This window comes from Cajanus cajan, chromosome 4 (genome assembly GCF_000230855.2).
Source record: "Cajanus cajan strain Asha chromosome 4, NIPB_CcT2T_4, whole genome shotgun sequence".
Taxonomy (NCBI): Eukaryota; Viridiplantae; Streptophyta; class Magnoliopsida; order Fabales; family Fabaceae; genus Cajanus; species Cajanus cajan.
The window spans coordinates 63,837,019-63,852,350 of NC_138520.1; the positions used below are offsets into that span (position 1 = coordinate 63,837,019).

The window sequence follows — 15,332 nt, forward strand, 5'->3', positions numbered from 1 at the left end:
TTTTATATTCAAATTTTGTTAGAAAATTTGTCAAATATTGTCATATAAAATATACAGACTAGTGTTCCTTTTAGTGCAAACATCACATTAAACACAGTTAATACGGCATAGTTGTCTTAATCTATTATTTTTGGATGTGTTATTGGTGACCTAAGGAATTAAAATAAGAATTTTTAAAATTATAAGTCTAAAATCAATAATTTTAAATTTAAGAGACTAAAAATAAATTTATTATAAATTTGAGAGACTAATATTTAATCTTTTTTTTATGACTCACACAAATAGAATTAAGTACTAAGAGATTTATAATATTCACGCATCAACTAAGTCAGATTTTTTTTTTTATTGTTGCTTTTGATTATTATTATTATTGTAAAGAGAAGGGATTGACTTATTTTAAAAATTATTTTTAATAGACTTATTTTACTCAATAACTCATATTTTATATCAAATTTCAATGATTTAATCATTAATTTAAAAGTTTTGCAAAATTTTAAAAAAATTGAAAATCATATGATAATTTATTATATAGATTTAAATTAATGTATAAAATATTTTTGTGATTATCTATCAGTTTGAATTGATGAAATGAAGTATTAAATGATTTTAAAATTCTTTAATTTAACGGTTAAATTATTGAAATTTGATATAGAACATGAATTATTGAGTAAGCTAAGACTACCAAGACTTATATTTAAAGTAATTGGATTTGTCCTCGTATATATATATATATATATATATATATATATATATATATATATATATATATATATATATATATAGGAGAATGTTAATGTACTCCCACCTATTTTTTAGTAGGAGTATATTAGCAACCTACACCAATTTTTTAGGACAAAAAAACCACTCATTTATTTTGATTTGGTTAATTCGTACAAAGGATATTATAGTAATTTAATTTAATTTTAAATGAAAACAAAATATTTTCTCTCTCTTATTAATTTTTTTCTCCAACTCATTTCTCTTTCTTATTAAATTCTTTCTCTAACTTATTTATCTCTCTCCTATTAAATTCTTTCTTTAACTCATTTCTCTTTCATCTCTCATGATGTCTCCCTCCTCTCTCTCTAAACAAATAAAAATTTATTAATAGAAAAAATAAATGAATTGGAGAATGAAATTAATAAGAGAGAGAAAATAATTTTATTTTCATTTAAAATTAAATTAAATTACTATAATATCCTTTGTACGAATTAACCAAATCAAAATAAATGAGTGGTTTTTTTGTCCTAAAAAATTGGTGTAGGTTGCTAACATACTCCCACTAAAAAATAGGTGGGAGTACATTAGCATTCCCCATATATATATATATATATATATATATATATATATATATATATATATATATATATATATATATATATATATATATATATATATATATATATATATATAGGGTTTAAATGACATCGATGTAACTTTTGTCGACTGGTACACCACTCAATAATTTTATATTAAATATAAATTGCGTTGATCCAACCATTGAATAAAAATTTGAACATAATTAAAGTATTCATATTTTATTATATTTTAAAATAAATATATCATGTATATTTTATTCTACAAAAATGAGATATCAAATCATTTTAGATTAATATAAATTTTTTTATATAGGATTTAAGAGTAAAGAATTTTCAATCTAATGGTAAGTTTTGAAAAATTCATATTTAATATAAAGTTATTGAATAGTGTAATGGTTAATAAAAGTAACTTTTGAACCATTTATATATATATATATATATATATATATATATATATATAAGATAAGAAGAAACTCGTTTATTCTACGAGTAAGTTTACTTAGACTTATTCTATTCAATAACTCATATTTTACATCAAATTTTAACTATCCAACTGTGGAATTTAAAAATTTTAATGTATATATTAAATTTGTAAATTTTTAAAAGATTTAAAAATTATTTAATATTTTATTTCATTAATTCAAATCAACACATAAAATACTTTTATGATTATCCGTCAATTTGAATTAATGAAACAAAATATTAAATAATTTTTTAATTTTTTTAAAATTTATAGATTTAATTTATGTATTAAAAACTTTAAATTTAATAATTAAATCATTAAAATTAGATTGAGAATATGCATATATTTATTCTTAGAATAAACAAATTTTCTTACATTGACAACCAATTATATCTCTTAATTGTGTCATGTCACTGTTAAAAGTAAATGTGTTTACAGTGACATGACACAATTAAGAGATATAATTGGTTGCCAGTGTAAGAAAATTTTACACTGGTTGCCAGTGTAAGAAAATTTTAACTGCATTATGTAGGTGATTAACTCTTTCTTAATTGTGTCGTGTCACTGTAAGCACATTTACTTTTAACAGTGGCATGAAACAATTAAGATATATAATTGGTTGTCAGTATAAAAAAATTTTACATTTGCAGTGTATAGGTGATTAACTCATTAAAAAATATAATTAGTTACCAGTGTAAAAAATTTACATTAGTAATATATAGAAGATTAACTTATATATATATATGTGTGTTCTTTTTTCACTTTTCGATAAGCTGACAATTGGTTATGTTGTTCTTACGTGGAGAAGGAATATTGATAGTAATTAAAGAATGAAGAACAATAGTAGTGCGTAGAATTATCGAAGGAGAGAATCATTCACTGGCATACTTTCTTAAGCATGTGGAAGCAGTTGATTTGGGCAGAAGGCCATGTCATCATATGCTTAGTCCGGAATTGCTGAGTCACACTGCATTTCTTTAAAGTAACACATGAAGATTGCGATTCAACTATTGTTAGTTCTAAAATAAATATTAAAGTCAAATATTTGAAATTGATAATAATATTGTTTTATAAAAAATAAAAATATTTTTAAGATAAGTATTAAAAAAGTAATTATATTTATATATTTTTTAAAGATGAATTTTTTTAGAGTAAATTTTTAAGAATATAGAAAATGACTTATATATATATATATATATATATATATTAATATGAAACATTTTAAAAAAAATAAAGTAAGAACTTTATTGACTTCATGCTAGATTCTATACTACATGTAAATGTACTTTATTGCTTCACTTGATTTTAGATAAGAAAACTTCTTTCAAGGTAGTTTTTTATTGTAGATAAATAAATGTTTATTTATTTTAAATTTTAACAAAATTTTGACATATTTAAGAATTTAATTTAACTGGAATACACCGACATGATAAAAAAAATTTTATATTGTCATTCAATCATTAAATTTTATATAATAAAAAATTATCTAGTTTTGTAATAATTACTTTAATGAAAAATACTAGTAACATTTTTCTAACACTTGTATTTATTGGTTAAAATTTATTAAAAATTATAAATTTTTGGAGACTAAGATATATTCATTAAATGAGAATAAGATTGATTTACAACAATTTTGGTCGATAATAATTTTTTTTAGAAAGAGCATTAAAGAGAGTGTTGTCATTTTACTTACTTTAGAAATAATATATAGGATGATTTTAAATGAATAAAGATTAAACTTAATATCTCACATATATATAATTTTAATTTACTTGTTTTATAGATATGTACTTCTTTCAAAAGGGCTTTTATGCTGTTTCACTGCACTTAATTGGTACAATAATAATGGAAATGAGTTGATTGAGATTGATGTCCCTTGTATGAAAGTTATGGGCCAACCGAGTTTGATATGGAATTTTGACCATAGATGAAAGCAAAGGCCACAAATTGGAGCATCAAATGCTGATTTCTGTTCACTTTTCACTTTGTGTCCCTAAGCATCTAAGTTTTTCTTTTTATTCTTTTTTCTTATCTCTTTGGGGATCAAGTGTTTATTTTGCTTTATATTTTTTAGTGCATGTCCCTGTTTTGGTATTTCCTTTATTGGCACTTAACTTTGCCTTGTTTTTCTCTACATTAGTCGGGAGTTAATTCATTACTCAAGTAAAGATAATGCTGCTACTCAAATTTCAAATCACAATCTCTTTTTTGGAACCTCATGCCATTCTGTGGGGCAATCTGTTGGATTCTGTTGATCAACCAGAAGGAATTTGTGGTTTAGGAAAGGCTTTATATTTGTACTTTAGGCCTGAATGAATAACATTTTAATAAAAGGAAATAGATTCGTGCAAATTTATTAAAGGGACAGAGTCCTTGTAATTAGGCTCATAGTAATTATTGAACTCTTTAAATTGTTATGCTATTTGATAATTAAGAAGTACATGGTGAATTTCAATCTAAGAGTGTCTATAAAGGTTTTGAGTTCTTAATACATTTTTATGGGTCTCTTATTGTCATACAACATTTAAGACTTTTCTATATTTTGCTTTAATGAAAGAACTTAATTAGAGTTCTTAATTAACTTAAGTGGATTCCAAATTAAAATCCACTTAATTTCTTCCTTTTTTTACTATAAAAAATTGACTAACGAAAATTCTTATATAAGAATGATTTTTAAAACATGAATGTCACGTTAGACTATTTTAGTGATGAAATTTATAAGAACCATTTCATATATTTAAAAGTATGGTTAATAAATTTTATTAGAGATAGCATAATATTAGAAAATAGTTAGGATCAGCTCTTATCATAATAATGAGCTAGCAATGATCATCTAAAAAGAGTAAAGAAAAAGAAACTATTACATTAGTATTTATTTTTCGAAGTTTTATATTTTTTTAATAATATATATTCTCATTTTACCTATAGATTTCCTTAAAATTGAATAACTTTTCTTCCTAAGTTTTTAATGTTTTACATTTTCTTTATGTTTTGGTCAACTAAAAAAATGGACTAGCTAGCTCAACAAGATTATAAGATTGATAAAATGAAATTACATGAAAAATGAGGAATTTTTCTTTTGGTGGGTGTGAATATAGGATTTGAGAAACGTTCAACGTACTTACCCGAGGGTAGCTTATGCAAATTGTAATATCCCAAAATTTATGCAGTATTAAGGATTATTTTTATGTATTTTAAATATTTATGGGATTATTAAAAGTTAAAAAAAATGTAAAAATAAAAAATAAAAAAATAATAATATTTTATAATATTATGAATAGTAAATATAATATTATTTTAATGAATAGTAAATTTAATATTATTTTAATAAATAGTAAATGGCTGCTACAAAGCTACGGAAGGGGGCTGCGGAATTCAATGAATCCCTCCAAATTTCTTAATTTGAATATAATATTATTTTATAAATAGTAATCCTAATATAATATTATTATGAATAGTATTTTTCAATCATTATAAATAGGCTTCACATGGAATGAAAACACAAGTTTACGGAAAAAAAAAATTAGTGAGAAGGAAGAGAAAATAGAGAGAAGGAGAGAGAAAGAAAGAGGGAAAGAGAGGGAATCCAAAAGAGGAAGTTCTGCTCAAGTTGTAGCTCTTGTTTATTTAGGTAAGGGGGAGGAGAACCTTATCTTTTTAAAATTTTATATACTATTATGTGTAATTATTTATGCATCTATTTGATTATATTTATTTAGTGGGGTGCCCCTAACTTCACTATATTTATATATTTATTCAGTGAGGTGTTTCTAACTTCACTATATTTATATATTTATTCAGTGAGGTGTTTCTAACTTCACTATATTTATATATTTATTCAGTGAGGTGTTTCTAACTTCACTATATTTATATATATTTATTCAGTGAGGTGTTCTTAACCTCATTTAACTACTTAACTTTTAATTACAATGTTTATTTATGTTATTATTATATTTATTCAGTGAGGTGTTCCTAACCTCATCTAACTACTTAACTTTTAATTACTATGTTATTGTTATATTTATTCAGTGAGGTGTTCCTAACCTCATCTAACTACTTAACTTTTAATTATTATGTTTATTTATTTATGTTATTATTTAGTGGGGTGTTTCTAACCTCATATATTTGTTTAACCTTTAATTACTATTACTTATTCTATGATTATTCTTATCTATAATAATTATTAATATATTCACATTTTATATTGTTTAATTATTTTATAATAATTGTCATTGTCATTTAATTAATTAGTGCTCTTAATATATTTTATTTAAATTTGTGTTATTTAATTAAAGCTTAAATAATGATAAATTCTTAAATCTATTTTGAGTAATTTTTTATGATTAATATAATTTGTTAAAATGTCTTTTACTCATTTTAAAGATAATTAATACTCTATGGCCATAGATGATAAAGTTTGAATTATTTGTAGCTGGAGGTTTAACCTTGGGGATTTAAATGAGTAAGAAATGGAGGTGGAATATCTTTTGGTTGGTGTTATAATGATGCTCATTTATCCTGACTAGTCACTACAAGTATAATTCAAATTTTATTGTATCAAGAAAATCTAATATTTAATCTGTATAAATATATATTTATATATATATATATGTTAAAATTTTATTTATAAATAATTATGTTTATTCGTTCGAATTATTGTATTTATTGGATATTGTTCTTACTCCTTTCTTTTCTTTGTTTTTTTTAATTAAATATATTATAAATAGATGGATCAACTTGAGATTCCAGATCATTTTGCTGTTATTGTTACTGTTGTCCTACATGGAAGGAAATTGGAATACGGAGGCTATTTGATGGATCTGTTATAACTTTACTTGTCAATCATATTATTTTAATTGTAATTTTCTTTCCGTTATGAATATATATATTGTATTAAAAGAGTAAGGAAAAGGAATAATGTGTAAAATAATACGTTATTCTAAATATTTTAGAACGATATGTTATGTATTAAATTCACAAGATATTCTTTTCTTTACTTTTATTTTTATTAAATAAATATATAGATATTGTTAATGATATAATTGCGAAAATATTATAAAATTTTATAATTTTATATTGTATAATTTGGGTATTAGAATTAGGCGTTACATTTAAATGGTATCAGAGCAACGTTCCATGTGTAACTTGGGGAAATGTGCTAACCATGTTTCTATTATTATAAACTGATCTATAAAATTACAGATGGCAGGAAGAAGGAATACCGAACTAACAGAGGCTGTACAAGCTATTAGGGACATGGCTGCCGCCTTGTTAAGGAATCAACCACCAGGAAGAACAGGAGAGTCACAAGGACTTGTAGAATTCAGAAGCAATAACCCTTCCCAATTTGATGGAGGATACAATCATGAAAAAGCTGAATTATGGATTAAAGAAATAGAAAAAATATTTCGAGCTATGAACTGTCCTGACAACCAAAAAGTAAATTATGCAGTATTTATGTTAGTAGGAGAAGCAGAATATTGGTGGGATAGTACCAGGAGATTATTAGAAGGAGGGGGAATAATCATTACATGGGAAGTATTTAGAACCAAATTTTTTGAAAAATATTTTCCTAATGATGTTAGGAGGGCTAAAGAAATAGAATTTATGCAGTTAAAACAAGGGAATATGACAGTGGGAGAATATGCTTCTAAGTTTGAGGAATTGGGAAAATACTCTACTTTCTTTTATCACCCTGATGAGAGGATGAAGTGTATTAAATTCGAGGATGGACTTAGATCAGAATTAAGAAAGGCAGTAGGGATATTGGAAATCTCTGATTTTCCCACATTAATACACAAGTGTCGATTTTTGGAAGGTTTTGATCATAATAAGGATAATAGACCAAAATCTTTTGGCCCTCAATTTAGTAAGAAAAGGGATAATGAAAGAAAACCTTATGTTCGACCACAATGGAAACCCCAATCTTCTCAATTTGCAGGAAATTCCAGTAGGTCCATTAATAATCAAGCCAAGTGTTTTAAGTGTGGACAGGGTCATTATACTAAAGATTGTCATCTCAAAGGACCTGTTTGTTTCAAGTGTGGAAAGCCTGGTCATGTATTTTCTGAGTGTGGACAACCAAAGACGCACGTGAATACTTCCGGATCCAAACCAAGACCTTCTACAACTGGAAGAGTTTACACCATGACCGGAACTGAAGCTGCTCAAAACAACGATCTAATACAAGGTAAATGTTTCATTAAAGACAAAACTTTAAATGTACTGTATGATTCAGGCGCAACTCATTCTTTTATCTCCAATAATTGTGTTCAATACCTCCAATTACCAATTTCTTCTTTAGAGAATAATTTGATTGTTTCAACCCCTACAAACAAATCTGTAATTGCCAATAAGGTTTGTTCAGACTGTCCTATTTTTATTGGCGATAAAAAATTTCTTGTAAATTTGATCTGCTTACCTTTATCACAATTAGATGTGATTTTAGGTATGAACTGGTTATCTTCCAACCACGTTCTTCTTAATTGTGCAGAAAAGTCTATAATATTTTCTGATCCTAAGGACCTATCGATTTCATTATCTAAACCAATAAACAAGTTTCCTTGGGGTAAAGTTCAAGGATATTTAATCTTATCCTCTATGGAAGCTAAAGAGGAAGTCAACTTGAAAGACATAGCTGTCGTTCAAAATTTTCCTGAAGTCTTTCCTAATGATATTCCTGGTTTGCCACCTGACAGAGAGATTGAATTTTCGATTGATTTAATACCTGGAACTGGACCAATTTCAATGGCACCTTATAGGATGTCACCTTCTGAATTAGCTGAGTTGAAGAAACAATTAGAGGAGTTACTTGAAAAACAATTCATACGCCCTAGTGTATCACCTTGGGGGGCTCCTGTTTTGTTAGTCAAAAAGAAAGATGGAAGCTTTAGACTGTGTGTGGACTATCGGCAATTAAATAAGTTTACCATAAAGAATAAATACCCTCTTCCTAGGATAGATGATTTGATGGATCAATTAAGAGGAGCCACTGTATTTTCTAAGATAGATCTAAGATCAGGATACCATCAAATCAAAGTGAAAGCAGATGACATACAGAAAACTGCATTTAGAACAAGGTATGGTCATTATGAATATCAAGTAATGCCTTTTGGAGTAACCAATGCACCTGCAGTGTTCATGGATTATATGAATAGGATTTTTCGTCCGTATTTAGACCATTTTGTGGTGGTCTTTATAGATGATATCCTCATATATTCTCGAACTCATGAAGAACATGAAGAACACCTTCAAACTGTTCTCCAAATCCTGAAAGACAAACAACTGTATGCCAAACTTTTTAGTGTGAATTTTGGTTAGAGGAGGTTAAGTTTTTAGGACATGTGATTTCCAAAGATGGAGTGTCTGTGGATCCATCTAAGGTAGAAGCAGTTCTACTATGAGAACCTCCAAAGACGGTAACAGAAATCCGTAGTTTTTTGGGTTTGGCAGGATATTACAGGAGATTCATTGAGGGATTTTCTAAAATAGCTATGCCTTTAACTCAACTCACCAAGAAAGGACAACCCTTTGAGTGGACAGAAAAATGTGAGAATAGTTTTCAGGAGCTTAAGAAAAGATTAACTACTGCACCAGTCTTAGCCTTACCCAATCCTAATGGACAATTTGTCATATTTTGTGATGCCTCAAAAATGGGATTAGGGTGTGTTCTTATGCAAGATAGAAGGGTAGTAGCATATGCTTCTAGACAATTGAGAGCTCATGAAAGGAATTACCCAACCCATGATCTAGAACTAGCTGCCATTGTTTTTGCACTCAAAATATGGAGACATTATGTGTATGGTGGTAAGTTTGATGTTTTTAGTGATCATAAAAGTTTAAAATATTTGTTTGATCAAAAGGAACTGAATATGAGACAAAGAAGGTGGATGGAATTTTTGAAAGATTATGATTTTGAATTACATTACCATCCAGGGAAAGCCAATGTTGTGGCTGATGCACTGAGTAGAAAATCCTTACATGTCTCCTCATTAATGATTCAAGAGATGAATTTGATAGAAAAATTTAGAGACATGAGTTTATCAACTACGGTAAGTCAAGATAAAATACAATTGCATGCGGTTCAAATTACTAGTGACTTACATGGACAAATTGGTGAGGCTCAGGTAGTTGATAAATTCATTCAGAAGAAAAAGAGGTTGATAGGTCAAAAGGATGGTGAAAAGTTCGATTTAGATCAAAGAGGAGTTTTGAGATTTAATAATAGGATATGTGTACCCAATGATTCAGAAATTAAGAAAATAATTTTAGGTGAGGCACATAAGAGCAAGTTGAGCATACACCCTGGGGCAACAAAGATGTATCAAGATCTCAAAAGAATGTTTTGGTGGCCCAAAATGAAAAAGGAAATAGCACAATATGTGGCTATATGTTTGATTTGTCAAAAAGCTAAGATAGAACACCAAAAGCCAGCAGGAATGTTACAACCCTTAGATATACCTGAATGGAAATGGGACAGTATAGCAATGGATTTTGTAGTTGGTTTACCATGAACAATTCATAAGTTCGATTCCATATGGGTTATTGTGGATAGACTAACAAAATCTGCTCATTTCTTACCCATCAACATTAGGTATTCTCTAGAAAAATTGACTGAACTGTATATAAGAGAGATTGTAAGGTTGCATGGGGTACCATCTAGCATAATATCTGATAGGGATCCTAGATTCACTTCTAGATTTTGGGGAAGTTTACATCAAGCATTAGGAACTAAGCTTCGTCTTAGCTCTGCATATCATCCTCAAACAGATGGACAATCAGAAAGAACCATACAATCCCTAGAAGATTTATTGAGAGCTTGTGTGCTAGAGAATTCTGGTAGTTGGGACAAATACTTGCCTCTGATTGAATTCACTTATAATAACAGTTTCCATTCTAGCATAGGTATGGCACCCTATGAAGCTTTATATGGAAGAAGGTGTAGAACTCCTTTGTGCTGGTTTGAGACAGGAGAGAATTTAATCTTGGGTCCTGAATTGGTGCAACAAACCACGGAAAAGATCAAAATGATTCAAGAAAAATTGAGAATGACTCAAAGCAGACAAAAAAGTTATGCTGATAAAAGAAGACGACCTCTTGAATTCCAGGAAGGTGATCATGTATTTTTGAAAGTTACACCAACAGCTGGTATTGGTAGGGTAATGAAATCAAAGAAACTCACTCCTCGATTTATTGGTCCTTCTCAAATCCTTAGAAAAATAGGTCCTGTTGCTTACCAAATTTCTCTACCACCTTTTCTTTCTAATCTCCATAATGTTTTCCATGTGTCTCAGTTAAGAAAATATATTTCTGACCCTTCTCATATAATAATGCCTGATACAGTACAATTAAATGATAACCTTACATTTGAAACAATGCCTGTACAGATCGTAGACAGGAGGATCAAGCAGTTAAGAGGCAAACAGATTGCATTGGTAAAAGTCATTTGGAATAAAGACACTGGAGATGCTACTTGGGAACTCGAAGAAGAAGTTAGAAAAAATTATCCTTATCTATTTTAAGCAATAAAAATTTCGAGGACGAAATTTCTGTAAGTAGGGGAGAATTGTAATATCCCAAAATTTATGCAGTATTAAGGATTATTTTTATGTATTTTAAATATTTATGGGATTATTAAAAGTTAAAAAAAATGTAAAAATAAAAAATAAAAAAATAATAATATTTTATAATATTATGAATAGTAAATATAATATTATTTTAATGAATAGTAAATTTAATATTATTTTAATAAATAGTAAATGGCTGCTACAAAGCTACGGAAGGGGGCTGCGGAATTCAATGAATTCCTCCAAATTTCTTAATTTGAATATAATATTATTTTATAAATAGTAATCCTAATATAATATTATTATGAATAGTATTTTTCAATCATTATAAATAGGCTTCACATGGAATGAAAACACAAGTTTACCGAAAAAAAAAATTAGTGAGAAGGAAGAGAAAATAGAGAGAAGGAGAGAGAAAGAAAGAAGGAAAGAGAGGGAATCCAAAAGAGGAAGTTCTGCTCAAGTTGTAGCTCTTGTTTATTTAGGTAAGGGGGAGGAGAACCTTATCTTTTTAAAATTTTATATACTATTATGTGTAATTATTTATGCATCTATTTGATTATATTTATTTAGTGGGGTGCCCCTAACTTCACTATATTTATATATTTATTCAGTGAGGTGTTTCTAACTTCACTATATTTATATATTTATTCAGTGAGGTGTTTCAGTGAGGTGTTTCTAACTTCACTATATTTATATATTTATTCAGTGAGGTGTTTCTAACTTCACTATATTTATATATATTTATTCAGTGAGGTGTTCTTAACCTCATTTAACTACTTAACTTTTAATTACAATGTTTATTTATGTTATTATTATATTTATTCAGTGAGGTGTTCCTAACCTCATCTAACTACTTAACTTTTAATTACTATGTTATTGTTATATTTATTCAGTGAGGTGTTCCTAACCTCATCTAACTACTTAACTTTTAATTATTATGTTTATTTATTTATGTTATTATTTAGTGGGGTGTTTCTAACCTCATATATTTGTTTAACCTTTAATTACTATTACTTATTCTATGATTATTCTTATCTATAATAATTATTAATATATTCACATTTTATATTGTTTAATTATTTTATAATAATTGTCATTGTCATTTAATTAATTAGTGCTCTTAATATATTTTATTTAAATTTGTGTTATTTAATTAAAGCTTAAATAATGATAAATTCTTAAATCTATTTTGAGTAATTTTTTATGATTAATATAATTTGTTAAAATGTCTTTTACTCATTTTAAAGATAATTAATACTCTATGGCCATAGATGATAAAGTTTGAATTATTTGTAGCTGGAGGTTTAACCTTGGGGATTTAAATGAGTAAGAAATGGAGGTGGAATATCTTTTGGTTGGTGTTATAATGATGCTCATTTATCCTGACTAGTCACTACAAGTATAATTCAAATTTTATTGTATCAAGAAAATCTAATATTTAATCTGTATAAATATATATTTATATATATATATATGTTAAAATTTTATTTATAAATAATTATGTTTATTCGTTCGAATTATTGTATTTATTGGATATTGTTCTTACTCCTTTCTTTTCTTTGTTTTTTTTAATTAAATATATTATAAATAGATGGATCAACTTGAGATTCCAGATCATTTTGCTGTTATTGTTACTGTTGTCCTACATGGAAGGAAATTGGAATACGGAGGCTATTTGATGGATCTGTTATAACTTTACTTGTCAATCATATTATTTTAATTGTAATTTTCTTTCCGTTATGAATATATATATTGTATTAAAAGAGTAAGGAAAAGGAATAATGTGTAAAATAATACGTTATTCTAAATATTTTAGAACGATATGTTATGTATTAAATTCACAAGATATTCTTTTCTTTACTTTTATTTTTATTAAATAAATATATAGATATTGTTAATGATATAATTGCGAAAATATTATAAAATTTTATAATTTTATATTGTATAATTTGGGTATTAGAATTAGGCGTTACACAAATTCACCACAACATGATAAGGAATAAGGAAGTGGTGGAAGTGTTGCTGTAAAAGTAGGTGGCTCCTAAGTTCATTTTATATGGTGATCGATGCATTTCCTAGAGTCTTGTCTTACAAGACAAATTTCATGTGATGGTGTGCATGGTTTCGCCAAGCAAATCAACTTCGCATTATATGTTTGTTGAGTTGCTAGTATTCATTAAGCATTGGTATTTCTATATACGTATGTAATATTTGTAAGTTCTATGATTTTTTAATACATCAATTATAGAAAATTAAAATATCTTTGAAATTCATGATACTCACGTAATAATAAGAAAATGTGTACCATTTTCTATAATAAAAATCTCCTTTAATCTTTAGAGTGTTTTGATCTTCTTGAGAAGAGAATCAAAATTTCACTCTTTTTAACTTTTCTTTCTACTCTTTCTATCTTTCGTGATGATGGCTAGGATTTGAAAGAATACTTTCTGTTAGGGGTGTGAACATTGTTTCACATTAGTAGATATTTATAACCCCTAAAGATTGTTATTCCCATCAAATAACAATTATTCTCATAATTGCTCCATTGAACCCATTTATGATTTTGTCTTTAATTATTTAATTATTTATTTATTAGTCCCTTTATATATCACATATTTCCCACATGAGACATAATTATCTTACATTCTCCCACTTGACTCATGTGACATTTCTCACAACAGACAAATAAATAAATAAATAAAATTAACATAATGCGCATTAAAATGGCTAAATCATTTTATACATTGGGTTCATCATAATTTCATACTTAAAGATATGAACTAATTTGAGTCATGGTAGTTGTACATCAGTTTAATCGACATAGTCCCTTCCATGTACTACAAACAAGTCTTCTTCTTAATATGATCATTAATAAGGAGCACATACTTGATCCAACATTATATCTTTATTCAAGATAACACCTGTTTACATTACTCTAACACAAATATGCATAAAATCATAGAAAATAGGTACTCAGAAACATATCATTAATGAGCTCAAAATGTCAATCACTTAATATAAAATAAACATGATACTCAACAATCATTAGTAACAATAATGCCCATATTTTTAACATGCTCAATAAATGTTTTGGGCGGTAATCCCTTTGTTAAAGGATCAACTATCATAAGATTTGTGCTAATATGTTCTATTGACACTCTTTGTTTCTGAACTTCCTCTTTCACGACAAAGTACTTTAATTCTATATGCTTAGTACCCTTAGAGTATTTGTCGTTCTTAGAAAAAAATATTGTTGTAAAATTATCACAATACATTTTCAGCGGCTTAGCAATACTGTCGACAATTCCAAGCCCTAAAATAAAGTTTCGCAACCAATTAGCCTGAATTGTAGCTTCAAAACATACTACAAATTCAGCTTCCATAGTCGATGAAGCAACAACTATTTGTTTTGCACTTTTCCATGATATTGCTCCTCTAGCTAAAATAAATACATAGCCAAGAATGGATTTTCTTGAATCCACACATCCAACAAAATTAGAGTTTGAATATCCAATCACCTCAAGGTGATTAGACCTCCTATATGTAAGCATGTGACACTTTGTTCCCTGTAAGTATCTCAGAAGTTTCTTTGCAGCTTTCCAATGTTCCATTCCTGGATTATTTTGATATCTTCCTAACATTCCAATTGCAAAACTTATATCTGGTCGAACACAGATCTGAGCATACATGATACTCCCAACAACTGATGCATACGGAATTGCTTCCATTTTTTTTCGTTCCAAGTCATTTTTAGGACATTGAGTGAGACTAAACTTATCTCCTTTCTGAATTGGAACGGGCGATGCTGAGCACTTTTCCATCTTGAATCTCTCTAATACTTTATTTATATATGCTTTCTGAGACAAGCTTAACAGTCATTGTGATCTATCTCGAAATATTTCTATTCCTATCACATAGTTTGCCTCGCCCATATCTTTCATTTCAAAGTTACTAGAGAGAAACTTCTTAGTCTCATGAAAA

The 15,332-nt window shown here is 27.4% G+C and overlaps 1 pseudogene; it reads right to left on the reverse strand.

Moving 5' to 3' along the window:
- Nucleotides 1–14,386: 14,386 nt before the first annotated feature.
- Nucleotides 14,387–15,079, reverse strand: LOC145957453 (secreted RxLR effector protein 161 pseudogene; annotated as a pseudogene).
- Nucleotides 15,080–15,332: the final 253 nt, after the last annotated feature.